Source organism: Triturus cristatus, chromosome 1_1 (genome assembly GCF_964204655.1).
Source record: "Triturus cristatus chromosome 1_1, aTriCri1.1, whole genome shotgun sequence".
Taxonomy (NCBI): Eukaryota; Metazoa; Chordata; class Amphibia; order Caudata; family Salamandridae; genus Triturus; species Triturus cristatus.
The window spans coordinates 962,663,156-962,685,160 of NC_140579.1; positions in this window are offsets into that span (position 1 = coordinate 962,663,156).

Below are 22,005 nucleotides of genomic sequence, written 5' to 3' on the forward strand. Positions count from 1 at the left end.
TCCTCCTTGGACTGGAAGCAAGCATCCTAGGACCAGTTTCAGGCTTTCAACCCTCATCAGCCAGGATAGCTTGACTCCAGTGGCATGGAGAGCCCGGGACCCACGTCTGGGCATTCCCATCCCACTCGGGGTGAGAAATACAAAAAGAAGAATTGATGGACAGAATGCAGAACAATGTCATACATCCACCCCAGTACAGAGATCTGGGCCTCAATACATTCTTTTTTTCCTCATCATGCCATCCCTGCTTGGACACAGCCATATGCAAATCAGTCTTCACCCTGCGCCCAATGGGATCAATCCAGGATGAACTGCCGGGCCAGTTGCTCCCTGGACTGGAAGCAAGTATCCTAGGACCGATTTTGAGCTATCAGCCCTCATCAGCCAGGATAGCTTGACCCCCGTTCCATGGAGAGCACGGGACCGACGTCTGGGCATACCCGTCCCACTCGGGGTGAGAAATGCAAAAAGTACAATTGATGGACAGAATGCAGAACCATGTCATACATTCCCCCCAGTACAGAGATCTGGGCCAAAAACCATTGTTTTTTTGCTCACCATGCCATTCAGTTTGAACCCATCCATATGCAAATCAGTCTTGACCTTGCGCCCAATGGGAACAGCTCAGCCCGAACTGCCGGGCCAGTTCCTCCCTGGACTGGAAGCAGGCATCCTAGGACAGGTTTCGGGCTTTCAGCCCTCATCAGCCAGGATAGCTTGACTCCAGTGGCATGGAGAGCACGGGACCCACATCTGGGCATACCCGTCCCACTCAGGGTGAGAAATGCAAAAAGAACAATTGATGGACAGAATGCAGAACAATGTCATACATTCACCCGAGTCCAGAGATCTGGGCCTAAATCCATTGTATTTTTTGCTCACCTTGCCATTCCAGTTTGGACCCAGCCATGTGCAAATCAGTCTTGACCCTGCGCCCAATGGGAACAGTCCAGTCCGAACTGACAGACCAGGTCCTCCCTGGATGGAAGCAAGCATCCTAGGACCGGTCTCGGGCTTTCAGCCCTCATCAACCAGGATAGCTTGACTCCAGTGGCATGGAGAGCCCGGGACCCACGTCTGGGCATTCCCATCCTACTCGGGGTGAAAAATGCAAAAACAATTGATGGACAGAATGCAAAACAATGTCATACATTCACCCCAGTACAGAGATCTGGGCCTAAATCTATTGGTTTTTTGCTCACCATGCCATTCAGTTAGAACCCAGCCATATGCAAATCATTCTTGACCCTGCGCCCAATGGGATCAGCCCAGCCCGAACTGCCAGGCCAGTTCCTCCCTGGACTGGAAGCAAGCATCCTAGTACAGGTTTAGGGATTTAAGCCCTCATCAGCCAGGACAGCTTGACTCCAGTGGCATGGAGAGCACGGGACCCACATCTGGGCATAACCGTCCCACTCGGGGTGAGAAATGCAAAAGGAACAATTGATGGACAGAATGCAGAACAATCTCATACATTCACCCCAGTACATAGATCTGGGCCTTAATCCATTGTGTTTTTTGCTCACCATGCCATTCCAGTTTGGACCCAGCCATGTGCAAATCAGTCTTGACCCTGCGCCCAATGGGAACAGTCCAGCCCGAACTGCCAGGCCAGGTCCTCCCTGGACTGGAAACAAGCATCCTAGGACCGGTCTCGGGCTTTCAACCCTCATCAGCCAGAATAGCTTGACTCCAGTGGCATAGAGAGCACGGGACCCACGGCTGGGCATACCCGTCCCACTCGGGATGAGAAATGCAAAAAGAACAATTGATGGACAGAATGCAGAACAATGTCATACATCACCCTAGTTCAGAGATCTGGGCCTAAATCCATTGTTTTTTTGCTCACCATGCCATTCAGTTTGAAGCCAGCCATATGCAAATCAGTCTTGACACTGCACCCAATGGGAACAACCCAGCCCGAACTGCCAGGCCAAGTCTCCCCTGGACTGGAAGCAAGCATCCTAGGACAGGTTTCGGGCTTTCAGCCCTCATCAGCCAGGATAGCTTGACTCCAGTGGTATGGAGTGTACGGGACCCACGTCTGGGCATACCCGTCCCACTCGGGGTGAGAAATGCAAAAAGAACAATTGATGGACAGAATGCAGAACCATGTCATACATTCACCCCAGTACAGAGATCTGGGCCTAAATCCATTGTGTTTTTTGCTCACCATGCCATTCCAGTTTGGACCCAGCCATGTGCAAATCAGTCTTGACCCTGCGCCCAATGGGAACGGTCCAGCCCGAACTGACAGGCCAGGTCCTCCCTGGACTGGAAACAAGCATCCTAGGACCGGTCTCAGGCTTTCAGCCCTCATCAGCCAGGATAGCTTGACTCCAGTGGCATGGAGAGCCCGGGACCCACGTCTGGGCATACCCATCCTACTCGGGTTGAAAAATGCAAAAACAATTGATGGACAGAATGCAGAACAATGTCATACATTCACCCCAGTACAGAGATCTGGGCCTAAATCTATTGTTTTTTTGCTCACCATGCCATTCAGTTTGAAGCCAGCCATATGCAAATCAGTCTTGACACTGCGCCCAATGGGAACAGCCCAGCCTGAACTGCCAGGCCAAGTCCTCCATGGATTGGAAGCAAGCATCCTAGGACAGGTTTCGGGCTTTCAGCCCTCATCAGCCAGGATAGCTTGACTTCAAGGGCATAGAGAGCACGGGACCACGTCTGGGCATACCCGTCCCACTCGGGGTGAGAAATTCAAAAAGAACAATTGATGGACAGAAAGCAGAACAATGTCATACATCCACCCCCGTACAGAGATCTGGACCTAAATCCATTCTTTTTTTCCTCACCATGCCATTCAAGTTTGGACACAGCCATATGCAAATCAGTCTTGACCCTGCGCCCAATGGGAACAATCCAGGACGAACTGCCAGGCCAGTTTCTCCCTGGACTGGAAGCAAGTATCCTAGGACCGTTTTCGGGCTTTTGGCCCTCATCAGCCAGGATAGCTTGACCCCAGTGCCATGGAGAGCACCGGACCCACGTCTGGGCATACCCGTCGCACTCGGGGTGAGAAATGCAAAATTAACAATTGATGGACAGAATGCAGAACCATGTCATACATTCTCCCCAGTACAGAGATCTGGACCTAAATCCATTGGTTTTTTGCTCACCATGCTATTCAGTTTGAACCCAGCCATATGCAAATCAGTCTTGACCCTGCGCCCAATGGGAACAGTCCAGCCCGAACTGCCAGGCCAGGTGCTCCCTGGACTGTAAGTAAGCATGCTAGTACCGGTTTCGAGCTTTCAGCCCTCATCAGCCAGGATAGCTTGACTCCAGTGGCATGGAGAGCCCGGGACCCATGTCTAGGCATACCCATCCTACTCGGGGTGAAAAATGCAAAAACAACAATTGATGGACAGAATGCAGAACAATGTCATACATTCTCCCCAGTACAGAGATCTGGGCCTAAATCTATTGGTTTTTTGCTCACCATGCCATTCCAGTTTGGACCCAGCCATATGCAAATCTGGCTTGACCCTGCGCCCAATGGGAACAGTCCAGCCCGAACTGCCAGGCCAGGTCCCCCTAGACTGGAAGCAAGCATCCTAGGACCGGTTTTGGTCTTTCAGCCCTCATCAGCCAGGATAGCTTGAATCCAGTGGCATGGAGAGCACGGGACCCACGTCTGGGCATACCCGTCCAACTCGGGGTGAGAAATGCAAAAATAACAATTGATGGACAGAATGCGGACAATGTCATACATTCACCCCAGTACAGAGATCTGGGCCTAAATCCATTGTTTTTTTGCTCACATGCCATTCAGTTTGGACCCAGCCATACGCTAATCAGTCTTAACCCTGTACCCAATGGGAACAGCCCAACCCGAACTGCCAGGCCAGGTCCTCCCTGGACTGGAAGGAAGCATCCTAGGACCGGTTTCGGGCTTTCAGCCCTCATCAGCCAGGATAGCTTGACTCCAGTGGCATGGAGAGCACGGGACCCACATCTGGGCATACCCGTCCCACTCAGGGTGAGAAATGCAAAAAGAACAATTGATGGACAGAATGCAGAACAATGTCATACATTCACCCCAGTCCAGAGATCTGGGCCTAAATCCATTGTATTTTTTGCTCACCTTGCCATTCCAGTTTGGACCCAGCCATGTGCAAATCAGTCTTGACCCTGCGCCCAATGGGAACAGTCCAGCCCGAACTGACAGACCAGGTCCTCCTTGGACTGGAAGCAAGCATCCTAGGACCAGTTTCAGGCTTTCAACCCTCATCAGCCAGGATAGCTTGACTCCAGTGGCATGGAGAGCCCGGGACCCACGTCTGGGCATTCCCATCCCACTCGGGGTGAGAAATACAAAAAGAAGAATTGATGGACAGAATGCAGAACAATGTCATACATCCACCCCAGTACAGAGATCTGGGCCTCAATACATTCTTTTTTTCCTCATCATGCCATCCCTGCTTGGACACAGCCATATGCAAATCAGTCTTCACCCTGCGCCCAATGGGATCAATCCAGGATGAACTGCCGGGCCAGTTGCTCTCTGGACTGAAAGCAAGCATCCTAGCACCGGTTTTGGGCTTTCAGCCCTCATCAGCCAGGATAGCTTGACTACAGTGGCATGGAGTGTACGGGACCCACGTCTGGGCATACCCGTTCCACTTGGGGTGAGAAATTCAAAAAGAACAATTGATTGACAGTATGCAGAACAATGTCATACATTCACCGCAGTACAGAGATCTGGGCATAAATCCATAGTTTTTTTACTCACCATGCCATTCCAGTTTGGACCCAGCCATATGCAAATCAGTCTTGACCCTGCGCCCAAGGGGAACAGTCCAGCCTGAGCTGCCAGGCCAGGTCCTCCCTGGACTAGAAGCAAGTATCCTAGGACAGGTTTCGGGTTTTCAGCCCTCATCAGCCAGGATAGCTTGACTCCAGTGGCATGGAGAGCACGGGACCCACATCTGGGCATACCCATCCCACTTGGGTTGAGAAATGCAAAAAGAACAATTGATCGACAGAATGCAGAACAATGTCATACATTCACCCCAGTACAGAGATCTGGGCCTAAATCCATTGTGTTTTTTGATCACCTTGCCATTCCAGTTTGGACCCAGCCATATGCAAATCAGTCTTGACCCTGCGCCCAATGGGAACAGTCCAGCCCGAACTGACAGGCCAGGTCCTCCCTGGACTGGAAGCAGCATCCTAGGACCGATTTCGAGCTATCAGCCGTCATCAGCCAGGATAGCTTGACCCCCGTTCGATGGAGAGCACGGGACCCACGTCTGGGCATACCCGTCCCACTCAGGGTGAGAAATGCAAAAAGAACAATTGATGGACAGAATGCAGAAGCATGTCATACATTCACCCCAGTACAGAGATCTGGGCCTCAATACATTCTTTTTTTCCTCATCATGCCATCCCTGCTTGGACACAGCCATATGCAAATCAGTCTTGACCCTGCGCCCAATGGGATCAATCCAGGAGGAACTGCCGGGCCAGTTGCTCTCTGGACTGAAAGCAAGCATCCTAGCACCGGTTTTGGGCTTTCAGCCCTCATCAGCCAGGATAGCTTGACTACAGTGGCATGGAGTGTACGGGACCCACGTCTGGGCATACCCGTTCCACTTGGGGTGAGAAATTCAAAAAGAACAATTGATTGACAGTATGCAGAACAATGTCATACATTCACCGCAGTACAGAGATCTGGGCATAAATCCATAGTTTTTTTACTCACCATGCCATTGCAGTTTGGACCCAGCCATATGCAAATCAGTCTTGACCCTGCGCCCAAGGGGAACAGTCCAGCCCGAGCAGCCAGGCCAGGTCCTCCCTGGACTGGAAGCAAGTATCCTAGGACAGGTTTCGGGTTTTCAGCCCTCATCAGCCAGGATAGCTTGACTCCAGTGGCATGGAGAGCACGGGACCCACATCTGGGCATACCCGTCCCACTCGGGGTGAGAAATGCAAAAAGAACAATTGATGGACAGAATGCAGAAGCATGTCATACATTCACCCCAGAACAGAGATCTGGGCCAAAATCCATTGTTTTTTTGCTCACCATGCCATTCAGTTTGAACCCATCCATATGCAAATCAGTCTTGACCTTGCGCCCAATGGGAACAGCCCAGCCCGAACTGCCGGGCCAGTTCCTCCCTGGAGTGGAAGCAAGTATCCTAGGACCGGTCTCGGGCTTTCAACCCTCATCAACCAGGATAGCTTGACTCCAGTGGCATGGAGAGCCCGGGACCCACGTCTGGGCATACCCATCCTACTCGGGGTGCAAAATGCAAAAACAATTGATGGACAGAATGCAGAACAATGTCATCCATTCACCCCAGTACCGAGATCTGGGCCTATATCTATTGGTTTTTTGCTCACCTTGCCATTCAGTTTGAACCCAGCCATATGCAAATCATTCTTGACCCTGCGCCCAATGGGAGCAGCCCAGCCCGAACTGCCAGGCCAGTTCCTCCCTGGACTGGAAGCAAGCATCCTAGTACAGGTTTAGGGCTTTCAGCCCTCATCAGCCAGGATAGCTTGACTCCAGTGGAATGGAGAGCACGGGACCCACATCTGGGCAAACCCGTCCCACTCAAGGTGAGAAATGCAAAAAGAACAATTGATGGACAGAATGCAGAACAATCTCATACATTCACCCCAGTACAGATATCTGGGCCTAAATCCATTGTGTTTTTTGCTCACCATGCCATTCAAGTTTGGACCCAGCCATGTGCAAATCAGTCTTGACCCTGCGCCCAATGGGAACAGTCCAGCCCGAACTGACAGGCGAGGTCCTCCATGGACTGGAAACAAGCATTCTAGGACCGGTCTCGGGCTTTCAGCCCTCATCAGCCAGGATAGCTTGACTCCAGAGGCATGGAGAGCCCGGGACCCACGTCTGGGCATACCCATCCTACTCGGGTTAAAAAATGCAAAAACAATTGATGGACAGAATGCAGAACAATGTCATACATTCACCCCAGTACAGAGATCTGGGCCTAAATCTATTGGTTTTTGCTCACCATGCCATTCAGTTTGAAGCCAGCCATATGCAAATCAGTCTTGACACTGCGCCCAATGGGAACAGCCCAGCCCGAACTGCCAGGCCAAGTCCTCCCTGGACTGGAAGCAAGCATCCTAGGACAGGTTTCGGGCTTTCAGCCCTCATCAGCCAGGATAGCTTGACTCCAGTGGCATGGAGAGCACGGGACCACGTCTGGGCATGCCCGTCCCACTCGGGGTGAGAAATGCAAAAAGAACAATTGATGGACAGTATGTAGAACAATGTCATACATCCACCCCAGTACAGAGATCTGGGCCTCAATCCATTCTTTTTTTCCTCACCATGCCATTCCTGTTTGGACACAGCCATATGCAAATCAGTATTGACCCTGCGCCCAATGGGAACAATCCAGGACGAACTGCCAGGCCAGTTGCTCTCTGGACTGGAAGCAAGCATCCTAGCACCGGTTTTGGGCTTTCAGCCCTCCTCAGCCAGGATAGCTTCACTCCAGTGGCATGGAGTGTACGGGACCCACGTCTGGGCATACCCGTCACACTCGGGGTGAGAAATGCAAAAAGAACACTTGATTGACAGTATGCAGAACAATGTCATACATTCACCGCAGTACAGAGATCTGGGCATAAATCCATTGTTTTTTTGCTCACTATGCCATTCCAGTTTGGACCCAGCCATATGCAAATCAGTCTTGACCCTGCGCCCAATGGGAACAGTCCAGCCCGAGCTGCCAGGCCAGGTCCTCCCTCGACTGGAAGAAAGTATCCTAGGACCGATTTCGAGCTATCAGCCCTCATCAGCCAGGATAGCTTGACCACCGTTCGATGGAGAGCACGGGACCCACGTCTGGGCATACCCGTCCCACTCGGGTGAGAAATGCATAAAGAACAATTGATGGACAGAATGCAGAACCATGTCATACATTCACCCCAGTAGAGAGATCTGGGCCAAAATCCATTGGTTTTTTGCTCACCATGCCATTCAGTTTGAACCCATCCATATGCAAATCAGTCTTGACCTTGCGCCCAATGGGAACAGCCCAGCCCGAACTGCTGGGCCAATTCCTCCCTGGACTGGAAGAAAGCATCCTAGGACATATTTCGGGCTTTCAGCCTTCATCAGCCAGGATAGCTTGACTCCAGTGGCATGGAGTGTACGGGACCCACGTCTGTGCATACCCGTCCCACTCTGGGTGAGAAATGCAAAAAGAACAATTGATTGACAGTACGCAGAACAATGTCATACATTCACCGCAGTACAGAGATCTGGGCATAAATCCATTGTGTTTTTTGCTCACCATGCCATTCCAGTTTGGACCCAGCCATATGCAAATCAGTCTTGACCCTGCACTCAATGGGAACAGTCCAGACCGCGCTGCAAGGCCAGGTCCTCCCTGGACTGGAAGCAAGTATCCTAGGACCGATTTTCAGCTATCAGCCCTCATCAGCCAGAATAGCTTGACCCCCGTTCCATGGAGAGCACGGGACCGACGTCTGGGCATACCCGTCCCACTCGGGGTGAGAAATGCAAAAAGTACAATTGATGGACAGAATGCAGAACCATGTCATACATTCCCCCCAGTACAGAGATCTGGGCCAAAAACCATTGTTTTTTTGCTCACCATGCCATTCAGTTTGAACCCATCCATATGCAAATCAGTCTTGACCTTGCGCCCAATGGGAACAGCTCAGCCCGAACTGCCGGGCCAGTTCCTCCCTGGACTGGAAGCAGGCATCCTAGGACAGGTTTCGGGCTTTCAGCCCTCATCAGCCAGGATAGCTTGACTCCAGTGGCATGGAGAGCACGGGACCCACATCTGGGCATACCCGTCCCACTCAGGGTGAGAAATGCAAAAAGAACAATTGATGGACAGAATGCAGAACAATGTCATACATTCACCCGAGTCCAGAGATCTGGGCCTAAATCCATTGTATTTTTTGCTCACCTTGCCATTCCAGTTTGGACCCAGCCATGTGCAAATCAGTCTTGACCCTGCGCCCAATGGGAACAGTCCAGTCCGAACTGACAGACCAGGTCCTCCCTGGATGGAAGCAAGCATCCTAGGACCGGTCTCGGGCTTTCAGCCCTCATCAACCAGGATAGCTTGACTCCAGTGGCATGGAGAGCCCGGGACCCACGTCTGGGCATTCCCATCCTACTCGGGGTGAAAAATGCAAAAACAATTAATGGACAGAATGCAAAACAATGTCATACATTCACCCCAGTACAGAGATCTGGGCCTAAATCTATTGGTTTTTTGCTCACCATGCCATTCAGTTAGAACCCAGCCATATGCAAATCATTCTTGACCCTGCGCCCAATGGGATCAGCCCAGCCCGAACTGCCAGGCCAGTTCCTCCCTGGACTGGAAGCAAGCATCCTAGTACAGGTTTAGGGATTTAAGCCCTCATCAGCCAGGACAGCTTGACTCCAGTGGCATGGAGAGCACGGGACCCACATCTGGGCATAACCGTCCCACTCGGGGTGAGAAATGCAAAAGGAACAATTGATGGACAGAATGCAGAACAATCTCATACATTCACCCCAGTACATAGATCTGGGCCTTAATCCATTGTGTTTTTTGCTCACCATGCCATTCCAGTTTGGACCCAGCCATGTGCAAATCAGTCTTGACCCTGCGCCCAATGGGAACAGTCCAGCCCGAACTGCCAGGCCAGGTCCTCCCTGGACTGGAAACAAGCATCCTAGGACCGGTCTCGGGCTTTCAACCCTCATCAGCCAGAATAGCTTGACTCCAGTGGCATAGAGAGCACGGGACCCACGGCTGGGCATACCCGTCCCACTCGGGATGAGAAATGCAAAAAGAACAATTGATGGACAGAATGCAGAACAATGTCATACATCACCCTAGTTCAGAGATCTGGGCCTAAATCCATTGTTTTTTTGCTCACCATGCCATTCAGTTTGAAGCCAGCCATATGCAAATCAGTCTTGACACTGCACCCAATGGGAACAACCCAGCCCGAACTGCCAGGCCAAGTCTCCCCTGGACTGGAAGCAAGCATCCTAGGACAGGTTTCGGGCTTTCAGCCCTCATCAGCCAGGATAGCTTGACTCCAGTGGTATGGAGTGTACGGGACCCACGTCTGGGCATACCCGTCCCACTCGGGGTGAGAAATGCAAAAAGAACAATTGATGGACAGAATGCAGAACCATGTCATACATTCACCCCAGTACAGAGATCTGGGCCTAAATCCATTGTGTTTTTTGCTCACCATGCCATTCCAGTTTGGACCCAGCCATGTGCAAATCAGTCTTGACCCTGCGCCCAATGGGAACGGTCCAGCCCGAACTGACAGGCCAGGTCCTCCCTGGACTGGAAACAAGCATCCTAGGACCGGTCTCAGGCTTTCAGCCCTCATCAGCCAGGATAGCTTGACTCCAGTGGCATGGAGAGCCCGGGACCCACGTCTGGGCATACCCATCCTACTCGGGTTGAAAAATGCAAAAACAATTGATGGACAGAATGCAGAACAATGTCATACATTCACCCCAGTACAGAGATCTGGGCCTAAATCTATTGTTTTTTTGCTCACCATGCCATTCAGTTTGAAGCCAGCCATATGCAAATCAGTCTTGACACTGCGCCCAATGGGAACAGCCCAGCCTGAACTGCCAGGCCAAGTCCTCCATGGATTGGAAGCAAGCATCCTAGGACAGGTTTCGGGCTTTCAGCCCTCATCAGCCAGGATAGCTTGACTTCAAGGGCATAGAGAGCACGGGACCACGTCTGGGCATACCCGTCCCACTCGGGGTGAGAAATTCAAAAAGAACAATTGATGGACAGAAAGCAGAACAATGTCATACATCCACCCCCGTACAGAGATCTGGACCTAAATCCATTCTTTTTTTCCTCACCATGCCATTCAAGTTTGGTCACAGCCATATGCAAATCAGTCTTGACCCTGCGCCCAATGGGAACAATCCAGGACGAACTGCCAGGCCAGTTTCTCCCTGGACTGGAAGCAAGTATCCTAGGACCGTTTTCGGGCTTTTGGCCCTCATCAGCCAGGATAGCTTGACCCCAGTGCCATGGAGAGCACGGGACCCACGTCTGGGCATACCCGTCGCACTCGGGGTGAGAAATGCAAAATGAACAATTGATGGACAGAATGCAGAACCATGTCATACATTCTCCCCAGTACAGAGATCTGGACCTAAATCCATTGGTTTTTTGCTCACCATGCTATTCAGTTTGAACCCAGCCATATGCAAATCAGTCTTGACCCTGCGCCCAATGGGAACAGTCCAGCCCGAACTGCCAGGCCAGGTGCTCCCTGGACTGTAAGTAAGCATGCTAGTACCGGTTTCGGGCTTTCAGCCCTCATCAGCCAGGATAGCTTGACTCCAGTGGCATGGAGAGCCCGGGACCCATGTCTAGGCATACCCATCCTACTCGGGTGAAAAATGCAAAAACAACAATTGATGGACAGAATGCAGAACAATGTCATACATTCTCCCCAGTACAGAGATCTGGGCCTAAATCTATTGGTTTTTTGCTCACCATGCCATTCCAGTTTGGACCCAGCCATATGCAAATCTGGCTTGACCCTGCGCCCAATGGGAACAGTCCAGCCCGAACTGCCAGGCCAGGTCCCCCTAGACTGGAAGCAAGCATCCTAGGACCGGTTTTGGTCTTTCAGCCCTCATCAGCCAGGATAGCTTGAATCCAGTGGCATGGAGAGCACGGGACCCACGTCTGGGCATACCCGTCCAACTCGGGGTGAGAAATGCAAAAATAACAATTGATGGACAGAATGCGGACAATGTCATACATTCACCCCAGTACAGAGATCTGGGCCTAAATCCATTGTTTTTTTGCTCACATGCCATTCAGTTTGGACCCAGCCATACGCTAATCAGTCTTAACCCTGTACCCAATGGGAACAGCCCAACCCGAACTGTCAGGCCAGGTCCTCCCTGGACTGGAAGGAAGCATCCTAGGACCGGTTTCGGGCTTTCAGCCCTCATCAGCCAGGATAGCTTGACTCCAGTGGCATGGAGAGCACGGGACCCACATCTGGGCATACCCGTCCCACTCAGGGTGAGAAATGCAAAAAGAACAATTGATGGACAGAATGCAGAACAATGTCATACATTCACCCCAGTCCAGAGATCTGGGCCTAAATCCATTGTATTTTTTGCTCACCTTGCCATTCCAGTTTGGACCCAGCCATGTGCAAATCAGTCTTGACCCTGCGCCCAATGGGAACAGTCCAGCCCGAACTGACAGACCAGGTCCTCCTTGGACTGGAAGCAAGCATCCTAGGACCAGTTTCAGGCTTTCAACCCTCATCAGCCAGGATAGCTTGACTCCAGTGGCATGGAGAGCCCGGGACCCACGTCTGGGCATTCCCATCCCACTCGGGGTGAGAAATACAAAAAGAAGAATTGATGGACAGAATGCAGAACAATGTCATACATCCACCCCAGTACAGAGATCTGGGCCTCAATCCATTCTTTTTTTCCTCACCATGCCATTCCTGTTTGGACACAGCCATATGCAAATCAGTATTGACCCTGCGCCCAATGGGAACAATCCAGGATGAACTGCCAGGCCAGTTGCTCTCTGGACTGGAAGCAAGCATCCTAGCACCGGTTTTGGGCTTTCAGCCCTCCTCAGCCAGGATAGCTTCACTCCAGTGGCATGGAGTGTACGGGACCCACGTCTGGGCATACCCGTCACACTCGGGGTGAGAAATGCAAAAAGAACACTTGATTGACAGTATGCAGAACAATGTCATACATTCACCGCAGTACAGAGATCTGGGCATAAATCCATTGTTTTTTTGCTCACTATGCCATTCCAGTTTGGACCCAGCCATATGCAAATCAGTCTTGACCCTGCGCCCAATGGGAACAGTCCAGCCCGAGCTGCCAGGCCAGGTCCTCCCTCGACTGGAAGAAAGTATCCTAGGACCGATTTCGAGCTATCAGCCCTCATCAGCCAGGATAGCTTGACCACCGTTCGATGGAGAGCACGGGACCCACGTCTGGGCATACCCGTCCCACTCGGGTGAGAAATGCATAAAGAACAATTGATGGACAGAATGCAGAACCATGTCATACATTCACCCCAGTAGAGAGATCTGGGCCAAAATCCATTGGTTTTTTGCTCACCATGCCATTCAGTTTGAACCCATCCATATGCAAATCAGTCTTGACCTTGCGCCCAATGGGAACAGCCCAGCCCGAACTGCTGGGCCAATTCCTCCCTGGACTGGAAGAAAGCATCCTAGGACATATTTCGGGCTTTCAGCCTTCATCAGCCAGGATAGCTTGACTCCAGTGGCATGGAGTGTACGGGACCCACGTCTGTGCATACCCGTCCCACTCTGGGTGAGAAATGCAAAAAGAACAATTGATTGACAGTACGCAGAACAATGTCATACATTCACCGCAGTACAGAGATCTGGGCATAAATCCATTGTGTTTTTTGCTCACCATGCCATTCCAGTTTGGACCCAGCCATATGCAAATCAGTCTTGACCCTGCACTCAATGGGAACAGTCCAGACCGCGCTGCAAGGCCAGGTCCTCCCTGGACTGGAAGCAAGTATCCTAGGACCGATTTTCAGCTATCAGCCCTCATCAGCCAGAATAGCTTGACCCCCGTTCCATGGAGAGCACGGGACCGACGTCTGGGCATACCCGTCCCACTCGGGGTGAGAAATGCAAAAAGTACAATTGATGGACAGAATGCAGAACCATGTCATACATTCCCCCCAGTACAGAGATCTGGGCCAAAAACCATTGTTTTTTTGCTCACCATGCCATTCAGTTTGAACCCATCCATATGCAAATCAGTCTTGACCTTGCGCCCAATGGGAACAGCTCAGCCCGAACTGCCGGGCCAGTTCCTCCCTGGACTGGAAGCAGGCATCCTAGGACAGGTTTCGGGCTTTCAGCCCTCATCAGCCAGGATAGCTTGACTCCAGTGGCATGGAGAGCACGGGACCCACATCTGGGCATACCCGTCCCACTCAGGGTGAGAAATGCAAAAAGAACAATTGATGGACAGAATGCAGAACAATGTCATACATTCACCCGAGTCCAGAGATCTGGGCCTAAATCCATTGTATTTTTTGCTCACCTTGCCATTCCAGTTTGGACCCAGCCATGTGCAAATCAGTCTTGACCCTGCGCCCAATGGGAACAGTCCAGTCCGAACTGACAGACCAGGTCCTCCCTGGATGGAAGCAAGCATCCTAGGACCGGTCTCGGGCTTTCAGCCCTCATCAACCAGGATAGCTTGACTCCAGTGGCATGGAGAGCCCGGGACCCACGTCTGGGCATTCCCATCCTACTCGGGGTGAAAAATGCAAAAACAATTAATGGACAGAATGCAAAACAATGTCATACATTCACCCCAGTACAGAGATCTGGGCCTAAATCTATTGGTTTTTTGCTCACCATGCCATTCAGTTAGAACCCAGCCATATGCAAATCATTCTTGACCCTGCGCCCAATGGGATCAGCCCAGCCCGAACTGCCAGGCCAGTTCCTCCCTGGACTGGAAGCAAGCATCCTAGTACAGGTTTAGGGATTTAAGCCCTCATCAGCCAGGACAGCTTGACTCCAGTGGCATGGAGAGCACGGGACCCACATCTGGGCATAACCGTCCCACTCGGGGTGAGAAATGCAAAAGGAACAATTGATGGACAGAATGCAGAACAATCTCATACATTCACCCCAGTACATAGATCTGGGCCTTAATCCATTGTGTTTTTTGCTCACCATGCCATTCCAGTTTGGACCCAGCCATGTGCAAATCAGTCTTGACCCTGCGCCCAATGGGAACAGTCCAGCCCGAACTGCCAGGCCAGGTCCTCCCTGGACTGGAAACAAGCATCCTAGGACCGGTCTCGGGCTTTCAACCCTCATCAGCCAGAATAGCTTGACTCCAGTGGCATAGAGAGCACGGGACCCACGGCTGGGCATACCCGTCCCACTCGGGATGAGAAATGCAAAAAGAACAATTGATGGACAGAATGCAGAACAATGTCATACATCACCCTAGTTCAGAGATCTGGGCCTAAATCCATTGTTTTTTTGCTCACCATGCCATTCAGTTTGAAGCCAGCCATATGCAAATCAGTCTTGACACTGCACCCAATGGGAACAACCCAGCCCGAACTGCCAGGCCAAGTCTCCCCTGGACTGGAAGCAAGCATCCTAGGACAGGTTTCGGGCTTTCAGCCCTCATCAGCCAGGATAGCTTGACTCCAGTGGTATGGAGTGTACGGGACCCACGTCTGGGCATACCCGTCCCACTCGGGGTGAGAAATGCAAAAAGAACAATTGATGGACAGAATGCAGAACCATGTCATACATTCACCCCAGTACAGAGATCTGGGCCTAAATCCATTGTGTTTTTTGCTCACCATGCCATTCCAGTTTGGACCCAGCCATGTGCAAATCAGTCTTGACCCTGCGCCCAATGGGAACGGTCCAGCCCGAACTGACAGGCCAGGTCCTCCCTGGACTGGAAACAAGCATCCTAGGACCGGTCTCAGGCTTTCAGCCCTCATCAGCCAGGATAGCTTGACTCCAGTGGCATGGAGAGCCCGGGACCCACGTCTGGGCATACCCATCCTACTCGGGTTGAAAAATGCAAAAACAATTGATGGACAGAATGCAGAACAATGTCATACATTCACCCCAGTACAGAGATCTGGGCCTAAATCTATTGTTTTTTTGCTCACCATGCCATTCAGTTTGAAGCCAGCCATATGCAAATCAGTCTTGACACTGCGCCCAATGGGAACAGCCCAGCCTGAACTGCCAGGCCAAGTCCTCCATGGATTGGAAGCAAGCATCCTAGGACAGGTTTCGGGCTTTCAGCCCTCATCAGCCAGGATAGCTTGACTTCAAGGGCATAGAGAGCACGGGACCACGTCTGGGCATACCCGTCCCACTCGGGGTGAGAAATTCAAAAAGAACAATTGATGGACAGAAAGCAGAACAATGTCATACATCCACCCCCGTACAGAGATCTGGACCTAAATCCATTCTTTTTTTCCTCACCATGCCATTCAAGTTTGGTCACAGCCATATGCAAATCAGTCTTGACCCTGCGCCCAATGGGAACAATCCAGGACGAACTGCCAGGCCAGTTTCTCCCTGGACTGGAAGCAAGTATCCTAGGACCGTTTTCGGGCTTTTGGCCCTCATCAGCCAGGATAGCTTGACCCCAGTGCCATGGAGAGCACGGGACCCACGTCTGGGCATACCCGTCGCACTCGGGGTGAGAAATGCAAAATGAACAATTGATGGACAGAATGCAGAACCATGTCATACATTCTCCCCAGTACAGAGATCTGGACCTAAATCCATTGGTTTTTTGCTCACCATGCTATTCAGTTTGAACCCAGCCATATGCAAATCAGTCTTGACCCTGCGCCCAATGGGAACAGTCCAGCCCGAACTGCCAGGCCAGGTGCTCCCTGGACTGTAAGTAAGCATGCTAGTACCGGTTTCGGGCTTTCAGCCCTCATCAGCCAGGATAGCTTGACTCCAGTGGCATGGAGAGCCCGGGACCCATGTCTAGGCATACCCATCCTACTCGGGTGAAAAATGCAAAAACAACAATTGATGGACAGAATGCAGAACAATGTCATACATTCTCCCCAGTACAGAGATCTGGGCCTAAATCTATTGGTTTTTTGCTCACCATGCCATTCCAGTTTGGACCCAGCCATATGCAAATCTGGCTTGACCCTGCGCCCAATGGGAACAGTCCAGCCCGAACTGCCAGGCCAGGTCCCCCTAGACTGGAAGCAAGCATCCTAGGACCGGTTTTGGTCTTTCAGCCCTCATCAGCCAGGATAGCTTGAATCCAGTGGCATGGAGAGCACGGGACCCACGTCTGGGCATACCCGTCCAACTCGGGGTGAGAAATGCAAAAATAACAATTGATGGACAGAATGCGGACAATGTCATACATTCACCCCAGTACAGAGATCTGGGCCTAAATCCATTGTTTTTTTGCTCACATGCCATTCAGTTTGGACCCAGCCATACGCTAATCAGTCTTAACCCTGTACCCAATGGGAACAGCCCAACCCGAACTGTCAGGCCAGGTCCTCCCTGGACTGGAAGGAAGCATCCTAGGACCGGTTTCGGGCTTTCAGCCCTCATCAGCCAGGATAGCTTGACTCCAGTGGCATGGAGAGCACGGGACCCACATCTGGGCATACCCGTCCCACTCAGGGTGAGAAATGCAAAAAGAACAATTGATGGACAGAATGCAGAACAATGTCATACATTCACCCCAGTCCAGAGATCTGGGCCTAAATCCATTGTATTTTTTGCTCACCTTGCCATTCCAGTTTGGACCCAGCCATGTGCAAATCAGTCTTGACCCTGCGCCCAATGGGAACAGTCCAGCCCGAACTGACAGACCAGGTCCTCCTTGGACTGGAAGCAAGCATCCTAGGACCAGTTTCAGGCTTTCAACCCTCATCAGCCAGGATAGCTTGACTCCAGTGGCATGGAGAGCCCGGGACCCACGTCTGGGCATTCCCATCCCACTCGGGGTGAGAAATACAAAAAGAAGAATTGATGGACAGAATGCAGAACAATGTCATACATCCACCCCAGTACAGAGATCTGGGCCTCAATACATTCTTTTTTTCCTCATCATGCCATCCCTGCTTGGACACAGCCATATGCAAATCAGTCTTGACCCTGCGCCCAATGGGATCAATCCAGGATGAACTGCCGGGCCAGTTGCTCTCTGGACTGAAAGCAAGCATCCTAGCACCGGTTTTGGGCTTTCAGCCCTCATCAGCCAGGATAGCTTGACTACAGTGGCATGGAGTGTACGGGACCCACGTCTGGGCATACCCGTTCCACTTGGGGTGAGAAATTCAAAAAGAACAATTGATTGACAGTATGCAGAACAATGTCATACATTCACCGCAGTACAGAGATCTGGGCATAAATCCATAGTTTTTTTACTCACCATGCCATTCCAGTTTGGACCCAGCCATATGCAAATCAGTCTTGACCCTGCGCCCAAGGGGAACAGTCCAGCCTGAGCTGCCAGGCCAGGTCCTCCCTGGACTAGAAGCAAGTATCCTAGGACAGGTTTCGGGTTTTCAGCCCTCATCAGCCAGGATAGCTTGACTCCAGTGGCATGGAGAGCACGGGACCCACATCTGGGCATACCCATCCCACTTGGGTTGAGAAATGCAAAAAGAACAATTGATCGACAGAATGCAGAACAATGTCATACATTCACCCCAGTACAGAGATCTGGGCCTAAATCCATTGTGTTTTTTGATCACCTTGCCATTCCAGTTTGGACTCAGCCATGTGCAAATCAGTCTTGACCCTGCGCCCAATGGGAACAGTCCAGCCCGAACTGACAGGCCAGGTCCTCCCTGGACTGGAAGCAGCATCCTAGGACCGATTTCGAGCTATCAGCCCTCATCAGCCAGGATAGCTTGACCTCCGTTCGATGGAGAGCACGGGACCCACGTCTGGGCATACCCGTCCCACTCGGGGTGAGAAATGCAAAAAGAACAATTGATGGACAGAATGCAGAAGCATGTCATACATTCACCCCAGAACAGAGATCTGGGCCAAAATCCATTCTTTTTTTGCTCACCATGCCATTCAGTTTGAACCCATCCATATGCAAATCAGTCTTGACCTTGCGCCCAATGGGAACAGCCCAGCCCGAACTGCCGGGCCAGTTCCTCCCTGGACTGGAAGCAAGTATCCTAGGACCGGTCTCGGGCTTTCAGCCCTCATCAACCAGGATAGCTTGACTCCAGTGGCATGGAGAGCCCGGGACCCACGTCTGGGCATACCCATCCTACTCGGGGTGAAAAATGCAAAAACAATTGATGGACAGAATGCAGAACAATGTCATCCATTCACCCCAGTACAGAGATCTGGGCCTATATCTATTGGTTTTTTGCTCACCTTGCCATTTAGTTTGAACCCAGCCATATGCAAATCATTCTTGACCCTGCGCCCAATGGGAACAGCCCAGCCCGAACTGCCAGGCCAGTTCCTCCCTGGACTGGAAGCAAGCATCCTAGTACAGGTTTAGGGCTTTCAGCCCTCATCAGCCAGGATAGCTTGACTCCAGTGGAATGGAGAGCACGGGACCCACATCTGGGCAAACCCGTCCCACTCAAGGTGAGAAATGCAAAAAGAACAATTGATGGACAGAATGCAGAACAATCTCATACATTCACCCCAGTACAGAGATCTGGGCCTAAATCCGTTGTGTTTTTTGCTCACCATGCCATTCAAGTTTGGACCCAGCCATGTGCAAATCAGTCTTGACCCTGCGCCCAATGGGAACAGTCCAGCCCGAACTGACAGGCGAGGTCCTCCCTGGACTGGAAACAAGCATTCTAGGACCGGTCTCGGGCTTTCAGACCTCATCAGCCAGGATAGCTTGACTCCAGTGGCATGGAGAGCCCGGGACCCACGTCTGGGCATACCCATCCTACTCGGGATGAGAAATGCAAAAAGAACAATTGATGGACAGAATGCAGAACAATGTCATACATCACCCTAGTTCAGAGATCTGGGCCTAAATCCATTGTTTTTTTGCTCACCATGCCATTCAGTTTGAAGCCAGCCATATGCAAATCAGTCTTGACGCTGCACCCAATGGGAACAACCCAGCCCGAACTGCCAGGCCAAGTCTCCCCTGGACTGGAAGCAAGCATCCTAGGACAGGTTTCGGGCTTTCAGCCCTCATCAGCCAGGATAGCTTGACTCCAGTGGTATGGAGTGTACGGGACCCACGTCTGGGCATACCCGTCCCACTCGGGGTGAGAAATGCAAAAAGAACAATTGATGGACAGAATGCAGAACCATGTCATACATTCACCCCAGTACAGAGATCTGGGCCTAAATCCATTGTGTTTTTTGCTCACCATGCCATTCCAGTTTGGACCCAGCCATGTGCAAATCATTCTTGACCCTGCGCCCAATGGGAACAGCCCAGCCCGAACTGCCAGGCCAGTTCCTCCCTGGACTGGAAGCAAGCATCCTAGTACAGGTTTAGGGCTTTCAGCCCTCATCAGCCAGGATAGCTTGACTCCAGTGGAATGGAGAGCACGGGACCCACATCTGGGCAAACACGTCCCACTCAAGGTGAGAAATGCAAAAAGAACAATTGATGGACAGAATGCAGAACAATCTCATACATTCACCCCAGTACAGAGATCTGGGCCTAAATCCATTGTGTTTTTTGCTCACCATGCCATTCAAGTTTGGACCCAGCCATGTGCAAATCAGTCTTGACCCTGCGCCCAATGGGAACAGTCCAGCCCGAACTGACAGGCGAGGTCCTCCCTGGACTGGAAACAAGCATTCTAGGACCGTTCTCGGGCTTTCAGCTCTCATCAGCCAGGATAGCTTGACTCCAGTGGCGTGGAGAGCCCGGGACCCACGTCTGGGCAAACCCATCCTACTCGGGATGAGAAATGCAAAAAGAACAATTGATGGACAGAATGCAGAACAATGTCATACATCACCCTAGTTCAGAGATCTAGGCCTAAATCCATTGTTTTTTTGCTCACCATGCCATTCAGTTTGAAGCCAGCCATATGCAAATCAGTCTTGACACTGCACCCAATGGGAACAACCCAGCCCGAACTGCCAGGCCAAGTCTCCCCTGGACTGGAAGCAAGCATCCTAGGACAGGTTTCGGGGTTTCAGCCCTCATCAGCCAGGATAGCTTGACTCCAGTGGTATGGAGTGTACGGGACCCACGTCTGGGCATACCCGTCCCACTCGGGGTGAGAAATGCAAAAAGAACAATTGATGGACAGAATGCAGAACCATGTCATACATTCACCCCAGTACAGAGATCTGGGCCTAAATCCATTGTGTTTTTTTTCTCACCATGCCATTCCAGTTTGGACCCAGCCATGTGCAAATCAGTCTTGACCCTGCGCCCAATGGGAACGGTCCAGCCCGAACTGACAGGCCAGGTCCTCCCTGGACTGGAAACAAGCATCCTAGGACCGGTCTCAGGCTTTCAGCCCTCATCAGCCAGGATAGCTTGACTCCAGTGGCATGGAGAGCCCGGGACCCACGTCTGGGCATACCCATCCTACTCGGGTTGAAAAATGCAAAAACAATTGATGGACAGAATGCAGAACAATGTCATACATTCACCCCAGTACAGAGATCTGGGCCTAAATCTATTGTTTTTTTGCTCACCATGCCATTCAGTTTGAAGCCAGCCATATGCAAATCAGTCTTGACACTGCGCCCAATGGGAACAGCCCAGCCTGAACTGCCAGGCCAAGTCCTCCATGGATTGGAAGCAAGCATCCTAGGACAGGTTTCGGGCTTTCAGCCCTCATCAGCCAGGATAGCTTGACTTCAAGGGCATAGAGAGCACGGGACCACGTCTGGGCATACCCGTCCCACTCGGGGTGAGAAATTCAAAAAGAACAATTGATGGACAGAAAGCAGAACAATGTCATACATCCACCCCCGTACAGAGATCTGGGCCTAAATCCATTCTTTTTTTCCTCACCATGCCATTCAAGTTTGGACACAGCCATATGCAAATCAGTCTTGACCCTGCGCCCAATGGGAACAATCCAGGACGAACTGCCAGGCCAGTTTCTCCCTGGACTGGAAGCAAGTATCCTAGGACCGTTTTCGGGCTTTTGGCCCTCATCAGCCAGGATAGCTTGACCCCAGTGCCATGGAGAGCACGGGACCCACGTCTGGGCATACCCGTCGCACTCGGGGTGAGAAATGCAAAATGAACAATTGATGGACAGAATGCAGAACCATGTCATACATTCTCCCCAGTACAGAGATCTGGACCTAAATCCATTGGTTTTTTGCTCACCATGCTATTCAGTTTGAACCCAGCCATATGCAAATCAGTCTTGACCCTGCGCCCAATGGGAACAATCCAGGACGAATTGCCAGGCCAGTTTCTCCCTGGACTGGAAGCAAGTATCCTAGGACCGTTTT